Raw genomic sequence first — 23,160 nt, 5'->3', positions numbered from 1 at the left:
CTTGATCATGGACAAAGATAGATCTGGTCCTAGGGTTGAGGTTCTTAACTGGAAGAAGGCCAAATTTGAAGAAATGAGAAAGGATCTAAAAAGCATGGATTGGGACAGGTTGTTCTCTGGCATGGATGTGATCGGTAGGTGGGAAGCCTTCAAAGCAGAAATTTTGAGAGTGCAGAATTTGTATGTTCCTGTCAGGATTAAAGGCAAGGTGAATAGGAATAAGGAACCTTGGTTCTCAAGGGATATTGCAACTCTGATAAAGAAGAAGAGGGAGTTGTATGACGTGTATAGGAAGCAGGGAGTAAATAAGGTGCTTGAGGAGTATAAGAAGTGCAAGAAAATACTTAAGAAAGAAATTAGGAGGGCTAAAAGAAGACATGAGGTTGCCTTGGCAGTCAAAGTGAAGGATAATCCAAAGAGCTTTTACAGGTATATTAAGAGCAAAAGGATTGTAAGGGGTAAAATTGGTCCTCTTGAAGATCAGAGTGGTCGGCTATGTGCGGAACCAAAGGAAATGGGGGAGATCTTAAATAGGTTTTTTGCGTCTGTGTTTGCCAAGGAAACTGGCATGAAGTCTATGGAATTAAGGGAAACAAGTAGTGAGATCATGGAAACTGAACAGATCGAAAAGGAGGAGGTCCTTGCTGTCTTGAGGAAAATTAAAGTGGATAAATCCCCGGGACCTGACAGGGTGTTCCCTCGGACCTTGAAGGAGACTAGTGTTGAAATTGCGGAGGCCCTGGCAGAAATATTTAAAATGTCGTTGTCTACAGGTGAGGTGCCGGAGGATTGGAGAGTGGCTCATATTGTTCCGTTGTTTAAAAAAGGATCAAAAAGTAATCCGGGAAATTATAGGCCAGTAAATTTAACGTCGGTAGTAGGTAAGTTATTGGAGGGAGTACTAAGAGACAGAATCTACAAGCATTTGGATAGACTGTGACTTATTAGGGAGAGTCAACATGGCTTTGTGCGTGGTAGGTCATGTTTGACCAATCTATTGGAGTTTTTCGAGGAGGTTACCAGGAAAGTGGATGAAGGGAAGGCAGTAGATATTGTCTACATGGACTTCAGTAAGGCCTTTGACAAGGTCCCGCATGGGAGGTTAGTTAGAAAATTCAGTCGCTAGGTATACATGGAGAGGTGGTAAATTGGATTAGACGTTGGCTCCATGGAAGAAGCCGGAGAGTGGTGGTAGAGAATTGCTTCTCTGAGTGGAGGCCTGTGACTAGTGGTGTGCCACAGGGATCAGTGCTGGGTCCATTGTTATTTGTCATCTATATCAATGATCTGGATGATAATGTGGTAAATTGGATCAGCAAGTTTGCTGATGATACAAAGATTGGAGGTGTAGTAGACAGTGAGGAAGGTTTTCAGAGCCTGCAGAGGGACTTGGACCAGCTGGAAAAATGGGCTGAAAAATGGCAGATGGAGTTTAATACTGACAAGTGTGAGGTATTGCACGTTGGAAGGACAAACCAACGTAGAACATACAGAGTTAATGCTAAGGCATTGAGGAGTGCAGTGGAACAGAGGGATCTGGGAATACAGATACAAAATTCCCTAAAAGTGGCGTCACAGGTAGATAGGGTCGTAAAGAGAGCTTTTGGTACATTGGCCTTTATTAATCAAAGTATTGAGTATAAGAGCTGGAATGTTATGATGAGGTTGTATAAGGCATTGGTGAGGCCGAATCTGGAGTATTGTGTTCAGTTTTGGTCACCAAATTACAGGAAGGATATAAATAAGGTTGAAAGAGTGCAGACAAGGTTTACAAGGATGTTGCCGGGACTTGAGAAACTCAGTTACAGAGAAAGGTTGAATAGGTTAGGACTTTATTCCCTGGAGCGTAGAAGAATGAGGGGAGATTTGATAGAGGTATATAAAATTATGATGGGTATAGATAGAGTGAATGCAAGCAGGCTTTTTCCACTGAGGCAAGGGGAGAAAAAAACCAGAGGACATGGGTTAAGGGTGAGGGGGGAAAATTTTAAAGGGAACATTAGCGGGGGCTTCTTCACACAGAGAGTAGTGGGAGTATGGAATGAGCTGCCAGACGAGGTGGTAAATGCGGGTTCTTTTTTAACATTTAAGAATAAATTGGACAGATACATGGATGGGAGGTGTATGGAGGGATATGGTCCATGTGCAGGTCAGTGGGACTAGGCAGAAAATGGTTCGGCACAGCCAAGAAGGGCCAAAAGGCCTGTTTCTGTGCTGTAGTTTCTATGGTTCTATGGTAATCTTCTAAATTCCAACGAGTATAAGCCTAGTTCATCCAGTCTTTCATCATATGGAAGTCCTGCCATCCCAGGAATCAATCTGGTGAACCTTCTTTGTACTCCCTCTATGGCAAGGATGTCTTTCCTCAGATTAGGGGACCAAAACTGCACACAATACCCCAGGTGTGGTCTCACCAAGGCCTTGTACAACTGCAGTAGTACCTCCCTGCTCCTGTACTCGAATCCTCTTGCTATAAGTGCCAGCATACCATTCGCCTTTTTCACCGCCTGCTGTACCTGCATGCCCACTTTCAATGACTGGTGTATAATGACACCCAGGTCTCGTTGCACCTCCCCTTTTGCTAATCGGCCACCATTCAGATAATAATCTGTTTTCCTGTTTTTGCCACCAAAGTGGATAACTTCACATTTATCCACATTAAATTGCATCTGCGATGAATTTTCCCACTCACCTAACCTAACCAAGTCACCCTGCATCCTCTTAGCATCCTCCTCACAGCTAACATCAGGAGTAACATCATTTTGTTCTTCCTTGCACTCATGAATGACAATAAACAATCTTAAATCTCGAAAACTGAATCTTGAAATTTAATCTGATACTGGGCGAAGGTAAAGATATAAGATTTAGCTATAGAATTTGTTTACCCATCTAAAATTTCTCCTCCTCTGAACAGATATCTGTTACATAAATACAGAGACGTGAAACATTCAGCCAGGAATGAAGCAACCTATAAAGTGTGTGTAATGGTGCTGCAGAGATGTAACTAACTGAAGCTTTTCCCATCACTGACACAAGGTGATGATCCTTGTACTTGCCCAACTAAAACACTATCCAGTTGGGAAATGGCTTGCAGAATTATCTAGAATATTGAGAGATGAATGCCAGCCTTAGGGAGATAACTGCCTTTTGAAGACTCAGTTCAGTATTTCCTTAATTTGCAAATATTTGTTCAATGATTCTGTGTTATATTATTGCCTTGATTCAGCAGTCTATTTTCTTCATAATAAAGTGTGCAGCACTCTCCTTGCATAGGAATAACTGCACTGTGCCAAAATGTCCAAATACTGTACTTCTTGATTTGCAAAATAACAGTTAACAAAACGTTTCAGAGGAATGGATGACCCCATGACTCTACATAATTCCCAGCAGCACCACAAAACAAACTTAGTTTTTGGTTCAAATTCTTGCATTCATCACAGAAATGAATTAATTCCAAATTTTCATCACCAGTCAAGTAATTCCACAGTTATTTTGACCTTTAAAGAGCCTTGTTTCTATCTTCTACCAGAAGGAAACATTTGATAGTTGAAACAAAATGATCTTTTGTTCCGCTTTTTCTTTCCCCCCAAGGGGAGCAGGAATGTCAAGCAGAGACTGACAAGCATTTAAACAGCAAGGGAGTCAAGGTGCATAGAGAAGCTGTAAAAAAACAGTATTCAGAATAAGATTCAAGTTTATTTATCACATATACATTGAAACATACACTGAAATACTTCATTTGCGTGGAATGGGCTGCTGGCGACAGTGGTGGAGGTGGATACGATAGGGTCTTTTAAGAGACTCCTGGACAGGTACATGGAGCTCAGAAAAATAGAGGGCTGTGGGTAAATCTAGGTAATTTCTAAGGTAAGGACGTGTTCGGCACAGTTTTGTGGGTCGAAGGACCTGTATTGTGCTGTAGGTTTTCTATGTTTCTATTTGCATTCAAATTAAATGTATTATCGAAGTATATATACCATATACAATCTTAAGATTCATTTTCTTGCAGTCACCCATGGGAAAGCAAAGAAATTCAATAGAATCCGCAAAAAAACACACTTAACAAAGACTGCCAAACATCCAGTGTTCAAAGGAGGACAAACTGTGAAAGTAGTATATAAAAAAAGGGGCTGCAGAGTCCCCAAAAGTGAGTCCATGGGCTTTGGAGCCAGTTCAGCTCTGAGATGAGAGAAGCAGGTCCAGGAGCCCGATAGCTGCAGGACAACAACCATTCCTGAACCTGGCAGCATGGGGGCCCAGGACTCCTGCACCTCCTGCACGATGGTGACAGCGAGAGGAGAGGCAGATGGATAAATAAATAAATAAATAGAGTTAAGCAGACAGGACAGACTCAGATGAGGGATCTTGGCGGGCACGGAGTAGTGGGCCTGATTGCTGGTTCATCTTCCGCTCTCAGGCCTCGTCACTACAGTCTAGCCCAGCACTCTGTCTTCCAGTGATGGCCAGACTTTGTCTACTTCAAAGTGCCCTACTTGCTTTCCTGAGGGTCAAGTTCGCCAAATCCTTCAGGAGGTTGCAAAATCACTGGTTAATTTCGGTGGTTCAAAAGTGCATTTCTGCGGATTGCAGCAATCCTAGTTCAAAGGAAGTATATCTAGTAGTTTTTGAGCTGCCCACAAAACGTCACCACCTTGATCTTGATGACGGGCGTGCTGAGAACAACCTCAAATGTCGCCTCCGGTGGAAACATAGCATGACCACAATGCTTGGTAGAGCAACAGAACTCAGTAAATCAGAACACAACAAGCAACCAAACAACAACAGCAGAACAAGCCCTGTTCCTCCCTCCCAGCCACGCACATACAGCGTCCTCGAACCCCAAGGCAGACTGTCTTCTTCAGCCCCCAGCCTCCATCAGACTTGGACCTTTGACTACGCCAGCGGACTCACAGAGATCTGCAGACCTATGGCTCTGGCTACTGACTTCTGGACTTCTAATTTAACCCGTTGCATCACCTGTGGTCTTTTTGACTAATGGAGTAGCTTCACTGGGCTGAGGGACCTACTCCTGTTCCTATTTTGTATCCTAGAATCTGGTCTATTTTGTAATGAAGACTCTGGCAGGTGAGGAGGGGAGGAGATAAATTTGTGAATTGACATCACTTTAGAGATACTGTATTTTTCGTGTCAGTGGGTATCAAAGTTAACAATCTTTTTTTTTACCTTGATTGCTTTTCCTTTTTCATTACAAGCAGGGTGCTATTGGAGCTGAGAGGCACTGTTAACACCAAGCACTCTTGGGTCACATACAGCTGGAACACGTGAGCTAGTCACACAGAAATTCTGTTAACTGCCTCAGTTTGACATTTCCATTTCGCTTTTCTGCCACCGTGTATATAATCAACACAGATGATGAATTATCGTTGGTCTTTTACTGGGCAGTACATAGCATAGTGATCAGCACAGCGCTTTACAGTGCCCGCTCTAAGATCCAGGTTCAATTCCCGTCGCCGTCTGTAAGGAGTTTGTACGTTCTCCCCATGACCGTCTGGCTTTCCTCTGGGTGCCCGGGTTTCCTCCCACATTCTGGTTAGAGTTAGTAAGTTGTGGGCACGCTATGTTGGCACCAAAAGCATGGCAATACTAGCAGCCTACCCCCAGCACATCTTTGGACTGTGTTGTCCATTGATGCAAACAACACATTTCACTATGTTTCGATGTACATTTGACAAATAATGCTAATCTTTAATCTTTTAATCTTTATTAGAAAGGAAACCAAGAGCAGCATCCATAAAACCCCTTTTGAGATATGGTTCTCTATCCACCCAAAAAGGATTTTGTTTCTGACCGTTATAATATTCAGCAGGCACATACGAAACCAGGAGGATGAAATATCCTGTACTTAAACATTGAAAGTCAAATACCAGCCCGATCAAGATCCTGTAACTCCCTCTCTAATGTCCCCATTGAAACACCGTCTCTATAGGAGAACTGCAGCAGTTCAAGCAGGCAGCTCTCCACAATCTTCTCAGGAACATTTAGGGATTATCAGCATTTCCAAGATCCAGAAAGAGAATGGACGATGCTGTTGAACAGTTGAGGGGCTGGTTTCCAAGAGCACTTGGCTATTTCCACAGATTATTGCTATGGGATTGTTTATGACCACCAGTGAACATCGATTTATGTGTTTTGTCAGAAAGACACTTCCTCCAATGTTGTACACCTCCCTCAGTACTCTGATTCGTTACTCCTATTCCATATTCCTCTGCTCACATGCCCATTTTTTTCTCCTTCACAGTTAATTTAAAGTAGGCAGAGGAACAGAGTGACCCTGGGTTATTTGTGCAGCAATCCTAAGAGGCAGCAGGACAGGAATAGCAGACACATTTCTCAAAGATAGAATCTTCCAATCCAAACCTTTTAAAACCAGAGGTCACTGAGTGTTTACATTTATGACTGTGCGGCTAAGCACCGCAACATATTCAAGGACACCACTGTCGTAGGCCACATAAAAGATGGTGATAAATCAGCATGTAGGAAGGAGATTGAAAATCTGGCTGAGTGGTGCCATTATAGGGTTAAGGAGAAGAAAACCACAGGTCCATGAGCCAGTCCTCATTGGAGGTCAGAGGTGGAGAGGGTCAGCAACTTTAAATTCCTCGGTGGTTATTATTTCGAGGGGGCCTGTCGTAGATCCAGCACATAAGCTGAACGACGAAGAAAGCACAGCAGCACTTCTAATTCCTTTGGAGCTTCCAAAGATTCGGCGTGACATCTAAAACTTTGACAGACTTTTGCAGGTGTGTGGTGGAGAGTATATTGACTAGCTGCATCACAGCCTGGTATGGAACCACCAACGCCCTTGAATGGAAAATCCTATAAAAAGTAGTGGATACGGCCCAGTCCATCACTGGTAAAGCCCTTTCCACCACTGAGCACATCTACATGAAACGCTGTCGCAGGAAAGCAGAATCTATCATGAGGGACCCCCACCACTGAGGACATGCTCTCTTCCCGCTGCTGCAATCAGGAAGAGGGTACAGGAGTCTCAAGACACACACCACCGGGTTCAGCAATAGTTAATTACCCTTCTACCATCAGTCTCCTGAACCAAAGAGGATAACTTCAATCAATTTCACTTGTTTCATCATTGAAACGTTCCTATAACGCATGGACTCAATTTCAAAGACTCTTCATCTCAGGCTCTCAAAATGTATTGCATATTTGTTTATTTATTATTATTTCTTTCTATTTGTATTCGCAGCTTGTTGCCTTTTGCACACTGATTAAACACCCAAATTGGTGCAGTCTTTCATTGGTTCTGTTATGGTTATTATTCTATGGATTTATTGAGTATGTCCACAAGAGAATGACTCCCAGGGTTGTATATGATGATGTAGATGTACTTTGATAACAAATTTACCTTGAATTTTGAACTTTGAATGCAGTACCTCACCAGGTTCAAACTGGGAGGCCTGGAAATGGAGCTGGAAGCCATGTGGAAAAAGATTAGAATCAGAATCAGGTTTAATATCACCAACATGTGTTGTGAAATTTGTTAACTTAGCAGCAGAAGTACAATACAATACTTCCTTACTTTTTTTTTTCTTTTCAAATCTTTTTATTGTATATATAGGAAAAATAACATGAGTACATCGAAGTAACAACACTTACAATGCCTCAAAAAAAACCCATCATCTTAAAGATTGAAAACAAAATTTTGTGATAACAAAAAAAAACCTACTGAGCAGAAAAGTGAGAGAAAAAAAAAGAGAACTCATTAGGTGTACAACCCCGGAGCCATGCGTCATACAAAATGCTTCTAAAAATAAACATCAAACCGCCAGCAAGAAAAGAAAATATACTAAAAAAATTTACAATTAGAATCTGGAAAAATTATATCAATTAACTAAAATGATAATAACGAGCAAATGAGCCCCATCTTTTCTCAAAATCAAATAAAGGTTCAAAGGTTTGACTTCTAATTTTCTCCAAACTAAGACATAGCATCACTTGAGAGAACCATTGTGACAAAGTGGGAGCTGATGTATTCTTCCACTTCAACAAAATGGCCCTCCTAGCTATCAATATAACAAATGCAATAACATGTTGGTCAGACACAGAAATACCATGAATATTTTGAGGAACTATTCCAAAAAGCACAGTTAATTTATTAGGTTGTAAATTAATTTTAAGTGCTTTAGAAATGTTGTTAAATGCTGAGCTATAGTCAATGAACAGCATCCTGACATAGGTGTTTGTATTGTCCAGGTGATCTAAGGCCTTGTAAAGAGCCATTGAGACTGTGTCTGCCACAGACCTATTGTGGTGACAGGCAAATTGCAATCGGTCCAGGTCCTTGCCGAGACAATAGACAAGAGACAATAGGTGCAGGAGTAGGCCATTCAGCCCTTTGAGCCAGCACCAGCATTCACTGTGATCATGGCTAATCATCCACAATCAGTACCCTTTTCCTGCCTTCTCCCCATATCCCTTCACTCCACTATCTTTAAGAGCTCTATCTAACTCCTTTTTGAAAGAATCCAGAGAATTGGCCTCTACTGCCTTCGGAGGCACAGCATTCCACAAAACCACAACCCTCTGTGTGAAAAAGTTTTTCCTCAATTCCGTTCTAAATTGTCTTCCCCTTATCCTTAAACTGTGGCCTCTGGTTCTGGACTCCCCCAACATTGGGAACATGTTTCCTGCCTCTAGCGTGTCCAATCCCTTAATAATCTTATATGTTTCAATCAGATCCCCTCTCATCCTTCTAAATTCCGGTGTATACAACCCCAGTCGCTCCAATCTTTGAACATAAGACAGTCCCCCCATCCCGGGAATTAATCTCGTGAACCTACGCAGCACTCCCTCAATAGCTAGAATGTCCCTCCTCAAATTTGGAGACCAAAACTGTACACAATATTCCAGGTGTGGTCTCACCAGGGCCCTGTACAACTGCAGAAGGACCTCTTTGCTCCTATACTCAATTCCCCTTGTTATGAAGGCCAGCATGCCATTAGCTTTCTTCACTGCCTGCTGTACCTGCATGCTTACTTTCAGTGACTAATGAACAAGGACACCTAGATTTCGTTGTACTTCCCCTTTTCCTAACTTGACACCATTCAGATAGTAATCTGCCTTTCTGTTCTTGCCACCAAAGTGGATAACTTCACATTTGTCCACATTAAACTCCATCTGCCATGCATCTGCCCACTCACCCAACCTGTCCAAGTCACCCTGCATTCTCATAACATCCTCCTCACATTTCACACTGCCACCCAGCTTTGTGTCATCTGCAAATTTGCTAATGTTACTTTTAATCCCTTCATCTAAATCATTAATGTATATTGTAAATAGCTGCGGTCCCAGCACCGAGCCTCACTGCCTGCCATTCTGAAAAAGACCCATTAATCCCTACTCTTTGTTTCCTGTCTGCCAGCCAATTTTCTATCCATGTCAGTACCCTACCCGCAATACCATGTGCTCTAATTTTGCACACTAACCTCCTATATGGGACCTTATCAAAGGAGTTGATAATAACTCCTTATCGGGAGTTCATTCTAGCTATGACTAACCTCTCAAAGCATTTCATCACCATAGATGTGAGTGCTACTGGACCATAGGCATTAAGGCAGCTCACACTACTCCTCTTAGGCACTGGTGTTATTGACAGTAGCAGTGAAGGATTGAAAATGTTCTTGAATACTCCCACCAATTGTTTGGGACAAGTTTTCACCTTGCAAGGGTTCACCCTCCTTAACAGTGGTGGCAGAGACAAGGTTTCATGATGGAAACTGTGGTAGCGAGTCTGAGTGAGCTCGTGTTCGAAGTGTCAGACAGCAGCAGAGATCACAGAGGGAATCTCTGCCTCTATGCAATGTGTTTATTGCAAGACCAGAGGTATATAAATGACTCATTGACAAATCCCACCAGAAGGTTTTTTGAATGATATGCGACTCATTACCACATGGAATGGTTCGAATGAATAGGGTCAATGTACTTTATATCGATACCAGCTAAGGGCACGTGGGAAAAAAGAATAGAAGTGCTTACAATGTTATATATAGCTGTGTGAGGAGGCTTGTGGAACAGAAACTTTCCATGGGGGTTGGAATCGGCAGTCCGACTGCTGAAATGCTATCACAGTAACACTGGCGGGGTGTGGGGTGGAGTTCAGGAGTTATACCCAGAGTTGATGCAGGTACTGACAATATGTTTCCTAATCGTTCGATGTGCAATTATCAGGAGAAACTGCAAGGAGTGGTATTTCCAAGTGCCTGCTGCCCTTGCCCTTCTTGGTGGCAGAGGTCACAGGTTTCCGATTCGTTATGAGAAACCTGGGTACATTTTGTGGATTGCATACGCTGTAGTGGTGGTGGAAGGCAGGAATGTTTTGGCTGGGAGATGGTTTGCCAATCAAGCTGGCTTCTTTGTCCCGGATGCTGTTAAGCTTCTGGAAAGTTCTTGGGTTACATTCTCTGGCAACTTGAGGGTCCTTCACACTATCAATATTCCTCACTGATGATGGGAGAATTTGTGGCATCAGGAGCTGAGTCACTTCCCGCCAGATACTCAGCCTCTCATCTGCTCCTGTGGCCATGTTCTTCACAAGGCTGGTCCAGTTGATTTTCTGGTCAATGGTGATTCCCCAGGGCATCAATTGTGGTGAAAATATCTGATGGAAATGTCATTGATTGTCAAAGATTGTTGGACATGGTCATTTCCAGACTCAGTGTGGTACAACTGTTAATTAAGACCATAAGGTGTAGGAGCAAAATTAGGGCAGTCAGGCCATCAAGTATGCTCCCCATTCTCTTGTCTTCTCTTCACAACCTTTGAAACCCTTACTTATCAATAAGCTATCATCCTCCAGTTTAATTATACCCAATGACCGGGCCTCCGTGACCATCTGTGGCAATGAAGTTCACAGATTCACCAGTCAGTGTCTGAAGAGGTCTCAGTTCTAAAGTGACATCCTTCTGATCTAGGGCTTTGCCGTCTGGTCAACTCTCCCACTATTGGAAACATCCTAGGACTGATGACCTACCAATAACTACAGCCATCATTCATTGTGCGAGCTATGACCGCAGTTACTGAAGTATTTTCCCTTGATGCCCATTGACCATTCCCAACCTTAAGGAGGGTACCTTGATGTCCCACATGGTTGAGCACTGCACTCTTGTCAAAGTCAGTCTCGCTCAGCTATTTAATACATTCAGGACTCTGTTACGTACCCCGTAACTGGGTTGCCAAACCAGCAGAAATGGATCACTCAGTTGGAGTCTGGATTACTAGAACTAAGAAAGTTTTATTAAAGAAACAAGCAAAACAGTAATCGAAAGGATAATAAATGCAACAATTCAGCGATGATAAACACACATGTGCACAGAATTAAGATAACAGCATCAATCAAGCTCTATCGTTGTCTAGGGGTAAATGACCAAATTTCAAAGTAACTCAAAGTTCAGTTCGCAGTAATCGTTGCCATGGCGATGGACAACGTGGGGGAAGAGAGAGAGGGAGAACAGAAACAACTGATCATTCAGAACGGCTTCACTCACAGACCGGCGAGATTGCTCACAAGCAACTTTTGGGCTGGTCCTTTGTGATGTCACCTGAGGTCACCGACTGTGACCCCTCCTCCAGATGTGGTCGATCCTCTGCAGTGAACCCGGCACCCAGGCAAGGGCGGACACACACCGGGTTCCCGCTGATTGTACCTTTCCACCCTGGTCGTTGTCTGGTACTTCTCACCCACTCGTGAGAGGCGCACCGCTTCCAGGGTCTCGTTACCTCGGGTGGCGTGTGTGTGTCCTGCCTTAGCGAACCTGTCCCTTTTTATCCCCCTGCTGGGGCATCGCCTGTCCATCACTTCAAACAGTTCAAGGTTCAAAGGGGGAGCCACTCCAGACAGCTCTCTCTCCCCCGTTCCTTCATTACACATCTCCAGACGCTGCTCCATTGTTCCTTATCTCTCCTTCCCCTGAGGGCAGGTGGCAGACCACTTGCTGATGTCACTGATGCTAACCCAGGCCAGCAAACATCTTAATTTTATGTGTATTTTCGTCACACTTCCCCCCTTTAAGGATTTTTACCGGGAGGTAAAAATTACAAACATGAATACATTATTTGATACATACACAAATATATATCTTTATCAGTTATTTGGCTAATACAAAGAATTTGAAATTGTCAACACCTTGACAGACAGTCATCACATTTTCACACATTATGCACACATTCTTTCTCTCACTCTCCTTTTTCTCCCTCTGTCCCTCTGAATATACCTCTTGCCCATCCTCTGGGTCACCCCCCCCTTGTCTTTCTTCCCGGACCTCCTTTCCCATGATCCTCTTGTATCCCCTTTTGCCTATCACCTGTCCAGCTCTCGGCTCTATCCCTCCCCCTCCTGTCTTCTCCTATCATTTTGGATCTCCCCCTCCCCCTCCAACTTTCAAATCCCTTACTCACTCTTCCTTCAGTTAGTCCTGACGAAGGTTCTCGGCCTGAAACGTCGACTGCGCCTCTTCCTATAGATGCTGCTTGGCCTGCTGCGTTCACCAGCAACTTTGATGTGCATCACATTTTCTGTTCCTTTTATATGTGTTATTAATAATCCCTTAGACCAGGCTCCAACTCAGCAAACTTCATAGTGGCCAAAAACACTGATGAATTGCGATCAATGTAACCTCTCATTTGGTTTTGTCCCGGACCACAACAACAAGGGTCGTCCCATTCCGACTCAATTTTCTCTCGCAAGGGCTTAGTAGGAGGGGGACGGGTATTGACCTCAGAGTTATTGCAAAACTTCCTGCAGTACCCCACAATCTCCAAGAGCCTTCTGAGGGCTCTTGTCTGTCGGGGCTGGGAGGTCAGCGATAGCCTGCACTGTAGCTTGCATCACTGCCAGCTGCCCCTGTGTCACCACAATTCCCAGGTAAGTGACCCTCGTGTGGCCGAATTCATTTTTTTCAAGGTTCACTATCAAACTGGCTTCAGACAGCCGTATTAAATTGCCAATACACACCTCTGTGTTCATCAGCCCTTTAGTCACTGAATTACTCAAAAAATATGGGTGTTGTTTACTAGGCCGCCCTATTGTAACAGACATCACCCAACGTCCCAGTTCTTTGCATTTCCTCGGGACAATCAAACCCACGGGCGCGAGTCGTTTAATTACTTCTGCTAAAGATTCGCTTTGTTCGGGGATTAAGGGAGAGACCTTATCAGTAGACCTGGCCAAAACAATAGCCTTCTCCCATCTGATCGATCCCATACTAATCTTTTCAAAATGTTCTTTTCCTCTTATCAGGGGGCCCCTAGCTTCATTGATTTCCACGCTAACACCGACTAGGTTTGTTAGCATATCAAAAGCCGGTGACCGTCTCAGTTCGCGTCGGTCATGATCAATAACATTTTTCCCCCTGGGCAGCCGGTAAATCTCTTTCATGATTCCACCAACTGTTTCCTCCAGCACCGCAAAATGTCCACCGGGGGGTACCTCGTGGGCCATGTTAAAAATCTCATCCCCATAACTCTTTTTCACCACCCCCCACTCCTCATCTGCGGATGCTGTACTTGATTTCCCTTTCTTCCTTAGCACTTCCTCCTCCGCACAATAGCTTGTCAAGGCTGTGTCAGAGAGAGCTGTCTCTGCAAAAACCATCAGCCCCTCGTCTCGCTCCTGCGTCTGCACAAATTCTTTCCTGGCTACTGCTACGTCTGTCCCAGCTCCCTCACTACCTCTTATCTCACTACACCGTGTCTCATACAAGGTTGGCAGAAATGTTTCAGCTAAATTTACCACCACAGCTAAATTCACTATCGCGGGCCGGTGATGAACCTGTGAGTCCATGGGCGGGGCCTCAATGCTGGCAGGCTGACCTGTCAATCTCACGACTGGGAACACGATTCCTCCGGCGATGTCATTACCGAGCAAGACTTCCACGTCTTTCATCGGTAATTCTGACCTCACCCCGATCGTGACTAGTCCAGAGACCAGGTTGCTCTGTAAGTGTATCTGGTGCAAAGGGACTGACTCTGTCCCTTCCCCTAGCGGTTTGCTTAACAGCTCGATACAGCCATTCAAAATTTCCGCTTTTCCTTTCCCCGTCTCCTTCCTTGGGGCAAAGCACCTGGACGCAAAGCGTCCAACTTTCCCACAATTATAACAGACGACCCCAGGAGACTTCCTACCAGACTGCTCCCGGTCTACCTTATCCTTTTCACTAGTCCCCGGCTTACTTTCTGACTTTTCCGGCGGACTCTCCCCTCCGTCCTGACTACCCTTCTGGTAGCCTTTACTCGGGGCAAACTTCATTTTATGCGTCAACGCATACTCATCCGCTAACTTAGCAGTTGCGGCTAACGTGGCTGCCTCTTTCTCATCGAGGTAGGGTCTCATACCCTCAGGGACACAACCTTTAAACTGCTCAATCAGAATCAGTTGTAGCAGTCTGTCATAATCCCCCTCTACCCCTTTTGAGGCGCACCAACGCTCACAATATGTTTGCATCTCACGAGCAAACTCCAAATACGTGCGGTCCCACTGCTTCCTCGCATTCCGGAACCTCTGCCGGTATGCCTCCGGGACCAACTCATAAATCCTGAGGATGGCCTCTTTCACCACCTCATACCTCTGGGCATCTTCCGCGGACAAAACTGAGTAAGCTTCTTGGGCCTTCCCTTTCAGTACACTCTGAAGTAAAACAACCCACTTATCCCTCGGCCAGTCCTGACTTATAGCCACTTTTTCGAAGTGGAGGAAGTACCGATCCACGTCAGTATCGTCAAATGGGGGAACCAGCCTAACCTCCTGGGTCGCCCGGAACCCTCCACCTTGGTTCGGCACGAGCCCCTGCTCAGCCCTTATCTTTAACTTCTCCAGCTCAAATTCCCTTTCCCTCTGTTTCCCTCTCTCTTCTCGCTCCCATTGCCTCTCTTTCTCCTCTCTCTCTAACTGTCTGTCCCTCTCTTTCTCTTTTCTCTCTCTAACTGTCTTTCTCTCTCTTGCCTTTCTAACTCTCTCTCCTTCTCTTCGTGTTCTAACAGCCGTACCCGGAACTCGTGCTTGAGTCTCAGTTTTTCAAGCTGCACCTGTACCGCGTCTCCAGCAGGTTTTTCAATAGACACCACCCCCAGCTCACCTTGGGGAAACACACCTTTAGATACATAGTGCTCTACAATAGCTCTGTGTATCTCCTCTCTCCTCATTGTCGACTTCACCATAGCAAGATTCAACCGTTTGGCCACAGCTATTTTTTCCTATTTCCTGGCATCCTCTAATGCCTCCAAGGTCGGCGCCTTTATAAATTCCTCAGCCTCCATTTCTGCTGTTTGTCTTTTCTTTCTTTCGGGAATTTTAACCCAATCAATTTACTCCGTCCCAAATTTAGCGTTCAAAATCCCGGACGAGCCCCCACTTACGTACCCCGTAACTGGGTTGCCAAACCAGCAGAAGTGGATCACTCAGTTGGAGTCTGGATTACTAGAACTAAGAAAGTTTTATTAAAGAAACAAGCAAAACAGTAATCGAAAGGATAATAAATGCAACAATTCAGCGATGATAAACACACATGTGCACAGAATTAAGATAACAGCATCAATCAAGCTCTATCGTTGTCTAGGGGTAAATGACCAAATTTCAAAGTAACTCAAAGTTCAGTTCGCAGTAATCGTTGCCATGGCAATGGACAACGTGGGGGAAGAGAGAGATAGAACAGGAACAACTGATCATTCAGAACGGCTTCACTCACAGACCGGCGAGATTGCTCACAAGCAACTTTTGGGCGGGTCCTTGGTGATGTCACCTGAGGTCACCGACTGTGACCCCTCCTCCAGATGTGGTCGATCCTCTGCAGTGAACCCGGCACCCAGGCAAGGGCGGACACACACCGGGTTCCCGCTGATTGTACCTTTCCACCCTGGTCGTTGTCTGATACTTCTCACCCACTCGTGAGAGGCGCACCGCTTCCAGGGTCTAGTTACCTTGGGTGGCGTGTGTGTGTCCTGCCTTAGCGAACCTGTCCCTTTTTATCCCCCTGCTGGGGCATCGCCTGTCCATCACTTCAAACAGTTCAAGGTTCAAAGGGGGAGCCGCTCCAGACAGCTCTCTCTCCCCTGTTCCTTCATTACACATCTCCAGACGCTGCTCCATTGTTCCTTATCTCTCCTTCCCCTGAGGGCAGGTGGCAGACCACTTGCTGATGTCACTGATGCTAACCCAGGCCAGCAAACATCTTAATTTTATGTGTATTCTCGTCACAACTCGAACTGTGATGAGATCTGGACCTGAGTTTTCCTGCTGAAACCCAAACAGGGCATTGGTGAGTAATTTATTGACGAATAAGCATTGCTTGATGGTGCCACCCATCACTTGGCTGCTGGTTGAAGGTAGATTGATTGGGAGTAATTAGCCAGATTGTCCTGCCTTTAATGCATGTAGAAAACAGCAGCTAGTTTGAAAACTAATCTGATTTAAATGCACAATGCTCAACCATTTAAAGGAGAGGAGGTTTTTAAAAATAAACCTGTGTCCTGAAGCACTGATTAAGCCATCTGTACAAATCAATGCATTGTTTGTTTGGCAAAGGGAAAAAAAAGTGATTAATTGTTTTTATTTAGATGTAAGTGATACAATCAATATTCAAAAGAACTTTAAAACGTCTTAGTCAGCTGAATCAATGAGACAAGTTCTTATCTGAAGTTGTATGATACATCTCTTGCACTGGCTGTGATAACATTTGAAGGTAATTGGTATAGTTAACATCTCATCTTGATAAGTGGGAGTGCATTGTGTGTGGTAATGTTTGATGTGGATTTATAATGTGTCACATTGGCATTACTCCAGCATTTAGGGTATTAATCCTTCTCCTTTATTTGGCATAGACACTGTTTAAACTAGGAGACACAAACGATTACAGATGCAGGAATCTGGAGCAACAAAACAATCTGTCGGAGGATCTCCCTGGGTTCAGCAGCTTCTGTAGGAACAAGGGAACATTTTGGGTAGAGACCCTACATGGGGACCTGGGGGTCAGGGGGGAGGTGGCTAAATCAGGAGCATTGGATGTTGTCCATATTGTCTTTAAGCTTGCCTTTGGGAAATATGTTTGGAGGTATGGTTTGCAATGATACAAAATGCACAAGTAAAGTAGACAAAGCAGAAAATTGTCCCTTTTGAGGAACTAGATGCGTAGACACAAGTCAAAGGAAATTTAACAAAAACAGGAGATACTGTGAATAGTCACCATTTCATAAAAGTGCGGAAGAGAAAGAGACAAGTGGATTTTCAGTAAGAGGTATGTGTAAAGCAAAGGGAGAAAGGGAGGATGAGTTGAAATGGCTTAATACTGAAAGTCAAAGTCAAAGTAAAATTATTATCAAAAAAATAGTGGTCAACATATTAAACAGCTAGGCCTGTGAAACGATTTGTTAGTGGTAAGAAGATGGGCCCTGCCCAGCAAGAAATGACACACTTCAGGAAGGGTTGCAGGATCCTTGGAAGAGTTTGGGAAATATTTGCTAGCATGGTAACCAAAATCAAAAAAAACTATGATGCTGTCAAACAGAAAATGCTGGGAACACTCAGCAAGTCAGGCAATATTTGTGCAGTGAGAAACAGTTGATGTTTTAGGTCTGAGACCTTTTTGAACTGGAAGAGAAAAGGATTTTTTTTAAATTTCCTTGTTATTATTGATTTGAATTGACTTTATTAATTACATTCTTCATATACATGAGGAGTAAAAATCTTCACGTTACATATCCATTCAAATGTGCACTGTGCAATTCTAGTAATTTATAATAAATATTATTTACAACAGGATAGTCAATATAACAAAGAAATACAGTTGCGTCAGTATGAATTAATGAGTCTGATGGCCTGGTGGAAGAAGCTGTCCCGGAGCTTGTTGGTCCTGGCTTTTAAGCTGTGGTACCATTTCCCGGATGATATCAGCTGGAACAGTTTGTGGCTGGGATGACTTGGGTCCCCAATGATCCTTCAGGTCCTTTTTATGCACCTGTCTTTGTAGATGTCCTGAATGATGGGAAGTTCACATCTACAGATGTGCTGGGCTGTCCACACCACTCTCTGCAGAGTCCTGCAATTGAAGGAGGTACGTTTCCCATACCGGGCAGTGATGCAGCCAGTCAGGATGCTCTCAATTGAGCCCCTGTAGAAAGTTCTTAGAATTTGGGGGGCCCAAACTACACTTCAACCTGCTGAGGTGAAAGAGGAACTGTAATCAATACACAGCAGCCTGATGTAGGGATTGCTATTATCCAGGTAATCCAAACCCGGGTGGAGAGCCAGTGAGACTGCATCTGCTGTAGACCTATTCTGGCGACAGGCAAATTTGCAGTGGGTCCAGGTCCATGTTTAGATAGGAGTTGATTCCAGTCATGACCAGCCTCTCAAAGCACTTTTTCACTGTAGATGTGAATGCATCTGTTCAATATTCACTGAGGCATCTCACCTGATTTTCTTGGGCACTGGTATAATTGTTGCCTACTTGAAGCAGGTGGGAACCTCCAAATGAGCAGTGAAAGATTCAAGATGTCCCTGAACACTCCTACCTGTTGGTTGGCACAGGTTTTCAGTGCCCTACCATGTACACTATTAGGGCTTGATGCCTTGCAAGGGTTCACCCTCTTGAACGATGTTCAGAATCAGAATCAGGTTTATTATAACCGGCATGTGTCGTGAAATTTGTTAACTTAGCAGCAGCAGCTCAATGCAATATATAACATTGAAAAAGAAGAAAAAAAAATAATAAATAAATTACAGTATACAAGTCAAGTCACTTTATATTGTCATTTCGACCATAACTGCTGGTACAGTACATAGTAAAAATGTTTTTTGGGACCATGGTGCTACATGAACAATATAAAAACTACACTGAACTACATAAAACAACACAAAAACTACACTAGACTACAAACCTACCCAGGACTGCATAAAGTGCACAAAACAGTGCGGGCATTACAATAAATAATAAACAAGACAATAGGCACAGTAGAGGGCAGTAGGTTGATGTCAGTCCGGGCTCTGGGTATTGAGCAGTCTGATGGCTTGGGGGAAGAAACTGTTACATAGTCTGGTCGTGAGAGCCCGAATGCTTTGGTGCCTTTTTCCAGATGGTAGGAGGGAGAAGAGTTTGTATGACGGGTGCGTGGGATCCTTCATAATGCTGTTTGCTTTGCAGATGCAGCGTGTGGTGTAAATGTCTGTACTGGCAAGAAGAGAGACCCTGATGATCTTCTCAGCTAATCTCACTATCTGCTGCAGGATCTTGCGATCCGAGATGGTGCAATTTCCAAACCAGGCAGTAATGCAGCTGCTCAGGATGCTGTCAATACAACCTCTGTAGAATGTGGTGAGGATGGGGGGTGGGAGATGGACGTCTAATGAATAGATTAAAAATCGTGCAAAAACAGAAATAATATATATTAAAAAGTGAGGTAGTGTTCAAGGGTTCAATGTCCATTTAGGAATTGGATGGCAGAGGGGAAGAAGCTGTTCCTGCATCGCTGAGTGTGTGCCTTCAGGCTTCTGTATCTCCCACCTGATGATAACAGTGAGAAAAATATATGCCCTGGGTGCTGGGGGTTAGACATCAGCCTCCAAGACAGGGATCACAGGATCACCAGATGCTATGGGGCTTCAGACATGTGTATTTTTATTCACCCTTTCAAAGGTGTTGAAATCATCTGAAAGTGTAGCGTCACAGCCATTCATGATATCAGGTTTCACCTTGTAGGAAATAATAGCCTACAGACCCTGCCAGAGCTCGTATTCATCTGATCCCATCTCTACCTTCAATCAAAACTGTTTTTGTCATTCTAAAAATAGCTTTCCATAGGTCGTACCTGGACTTCTTGAATAGTTCTGGATTGCCTGTCTTGAATGTCACAGATCTAGCTCTCAGCAGACTGGAAATAGTTATCATTCTGATAGCTATCATTGCCATCCCTCCTAACATTGCAGGCCAATGATACTTCTTTAAAGAACATGGATATTTTCAAATATATAATTTTATATTTGATCATGGTAATTCCTTAGCTGTGTGTATTTGCCTACTCTCTCCTCATTAGTACCTTTGATGGTGCCTGTTAACCATCAGATCAGACTATTGTCACCATAACAAGAGGACATAGCTGAAAACTCAAGGCCTAGAACTGGCAGAGAAATCATTCTTCATGACCATTTGCAGTTTTCTCCGCTGCCTGTCCTGCATATCCATTCTGCTATGTTTATTTTTTATTATGTTATTTATATTTCTATTTATATTCTTTCACTTATATTTTTATTGTGATTATATTTAATGTGATATATTAGAAAATTGGTTCTCCCAGGACAATGTTTTCCTATTGCACTTCGGGTGTGCTGATGCCAGCAATGTCCCCAAATGTGTGATACTCAACTGCAAGATCTGTGGTAGTCGGGTACAACATTCCTTCTCCTCCCTGATTTTCGATCAGAAGACAGATTAATCTCTTAACTACCCACACTGCAGGCTCTGTTTGTTAGTAGCTTTTTCCATTTGATTGAATTGAATTGAATTAAATTGAACTATCTTTATTGTCATTATACATTGGTACAGTGAAACTCTGTTTGGCTTCCTCTCAGGCAATTAAATAAAGTGGTAGATAAAAACAAGACAGTAATAGAAAAACAATATTAAATAGATAAGTAGCAGAAAATAAGTTGCAGCAGCACCAGAATATCACAGTAATGCACAAAGTGCCGTTAGTACAAGTATTTAAGTCCTTGTGTGTGCATGTGTGTGCTCACAGTTTCAGTCATTTTTCTGTGGGAGTGGTGTGATGGAGCCCACAGCTCTGGGATAGAAGCTGTTCTCAGTCTTATTTGTTCTGGCTTTTAGTGTCCTGAACCTTTTGCTGGACGGCAGCGGCCGGGGTGTGTGGTGTCTCTGGTTATGCTGATTGCTTTCCTCCTGAGTCTGCTGGAGTAGATGGTGTCCAGTCCTGGGGGCTCCATCCTGACAATTCGCTGGGCCGCCTTCACCACGCGATGCAGGTCTTGTCGCTCAGCGGCTGTGCAGCTGGCATACCACACTGTGGTGTTGTTGGTCAGGATGGTTTCAATTGTGCTTCTGTAGAAGTTAAGGAACAGCTTTTGTGGAAGTTTGGCCTGTTTCAGCTTTCTGAGGAAGAAGAGACTTTGTTGTGCCTTTTTTACAAGCAGCGAGGTGTTGGTGGTCCGTGTCAGCTGTTTTGACCACATAACTCCAAGGAACTTTAGGTTTTCCACACTTTCCACTACCTCTCCATATGTATGGAGGGGGGTGTGTACTCTGTCCTTTGATCTCCTGAAGTCAATGATCATCTCTTTTGTTTTAGAAGTGTTAAGGACCAGGTTGAAGGTTAAGTTACATGATATTAGGTGGGTGGGGTTACAGAGTTTCTTCGGAAAGGGACTATGGAAGTTCACTGGTACAGCAGTGGGATCTATACGCATTACTCCATGTGGAGCCTAACTCAAATTCTCTTCTACCTCTGGACGGGGCGGGACTGGGTTTGGTGGTGAAGCCTTTCAGTTCCACCCCAGGGGCCACATGAGTTACAACAGTGATATTGTTTTTTAAGAACTGTGAGAGAACACTACTTAACACATTGTCTATGAATGTAAGAATGAAAGAGCATTGCACGGTTCTTGTAATTTTCTTTTGTGAATGAAGTTTATTTGGATTCCATTCTGCAGTGGACCAACAGGACAGGCGGTGGAGTGTGCCTCCTTGCAGACTGTGGGTTTACGAAGAGGGTGTGGAGGTAGATGCAAGAGCCTGTGGCAGGGTTCGTCCCAAGCAGCTGCGTGACAGAGGGCTCCCTGATCATTCCCCAGGATGGACACACAGAGATGGACATTAAGTGCTGATGGATGATCATCAACTTGGTGAAAGACGCCCTTCGGCCTGCCTGAAGCTTGTTGGTCTGCCAGTCGCGAGGTCTGTGGAGGAATGCTGTTTGGCGCAGTCCAGGCTGTGGGAGTACATGCTGAGGGACGCACTGAATCTTGGTCCAGCCACCACAAAGACTGGATGGGGAAAGACCACAGTACTGTACAGAGTTCTCCCCCTACTGGAGAGAGAGTGGCCAGGTTAGGTGAGGAAGCCTTGTAAATTTTGTAGTAGTGTACCACCCCAGACACCACAGAGGGCCACCTGAGTGTCAGCTATGTAGGAGTGTATTACAATAAGACCAGGAATATTAAAAATGAAGAGTTATTGCACGGTTTATACTTGTAAAATATTTTTTATGTTGAATAAAGTTTATTTTGATATAAGTATCCATTCTGCAGTGGTGCTTTGGAGAACTGTGGCAGAAAAAGCCACTTAGCTGAAGGTACAAGAGCGATTATATTCTATATAGTATATGTAACACTCTGCGAATATTTTGATGAAATATGATTGACCTGAAGCATTAGCTGCGATGGTAATAATGATTATTGGGTGACTCTGTAGAGAATGTCGATGCTGAACACACCAGAAGTCAGATGCGCTGGTACCTGGGGCTAGTTCGAATTGTGCTGGGCAGAACCTTGTCCTCTGCATTGGATAGGTGTTCCCTGAGGGTTGACATCTGTTTTACCTGGAAGACTGCTTCCTTTCCGAATGAGTAACTTAGATTTTCAAGGCTAAGAAAACACTACGCCTTTCTCTTCTCCTCACCCGCTCAGCACCTCCCTCTAGAGCCCTTCTCCTTCCCTGTCTCCCATGGTCCACTCTTCTCTCCTACCAACTTCCTTTTTCTTCAGCCCTTTGTCTTTTCCACCTATCAACTCCCAGCATCTCACTTCATCCCTCAACTCCCCCCAACCTCCTTCCCACTCACCTAGCTTCACCTATCACCTGCTGGCCTGTGCTTTTTCTCTCCCCCACCTTCTTATTCTGGCTCCTCTCCTCCATTACCCATCCTGATGAAGGGTCTCAGTCCGAAACACCGACTGTTCATCCCCCGGCAATAGATGCTCTCTGACCCGCTGAGTTCCTCCATCATTTTGCGTGCGTTGCTCTGGATTTCCAACATCTGCAGAATCTCTTGTGGGAAGATTTTCTTGTGCAGGCTCAGCTTCGGACTGCTGCCCAGGACTAATAAAAGGAGCAATCTGCGGGCCATGGGGCATTGAGGAACTGTCTAAGAGGCCATGATGGGAAAGGACTTGCTGCCCTTAATGGA

This window comes from Mobula hypostoma, chromosome 6 (genome assembly GCF_963921235.1).
Source record: "Mobula hypostoma chromosome 6, sMobHyp1.1, whole genome shotgun sequence".
NCBI classification, from domain to species: domain Eukaryota; kingdom Metazoa; phylum Chordata; class Chondrichthyes; order Myliobatiformes; family Myliobatidae; genus Mobula; species Mobula hypostoma.
The sequence above is the reverse complement of the archived record's forward strand: the minus strand, read 5'-3'. Positions refer to the sequence as shown.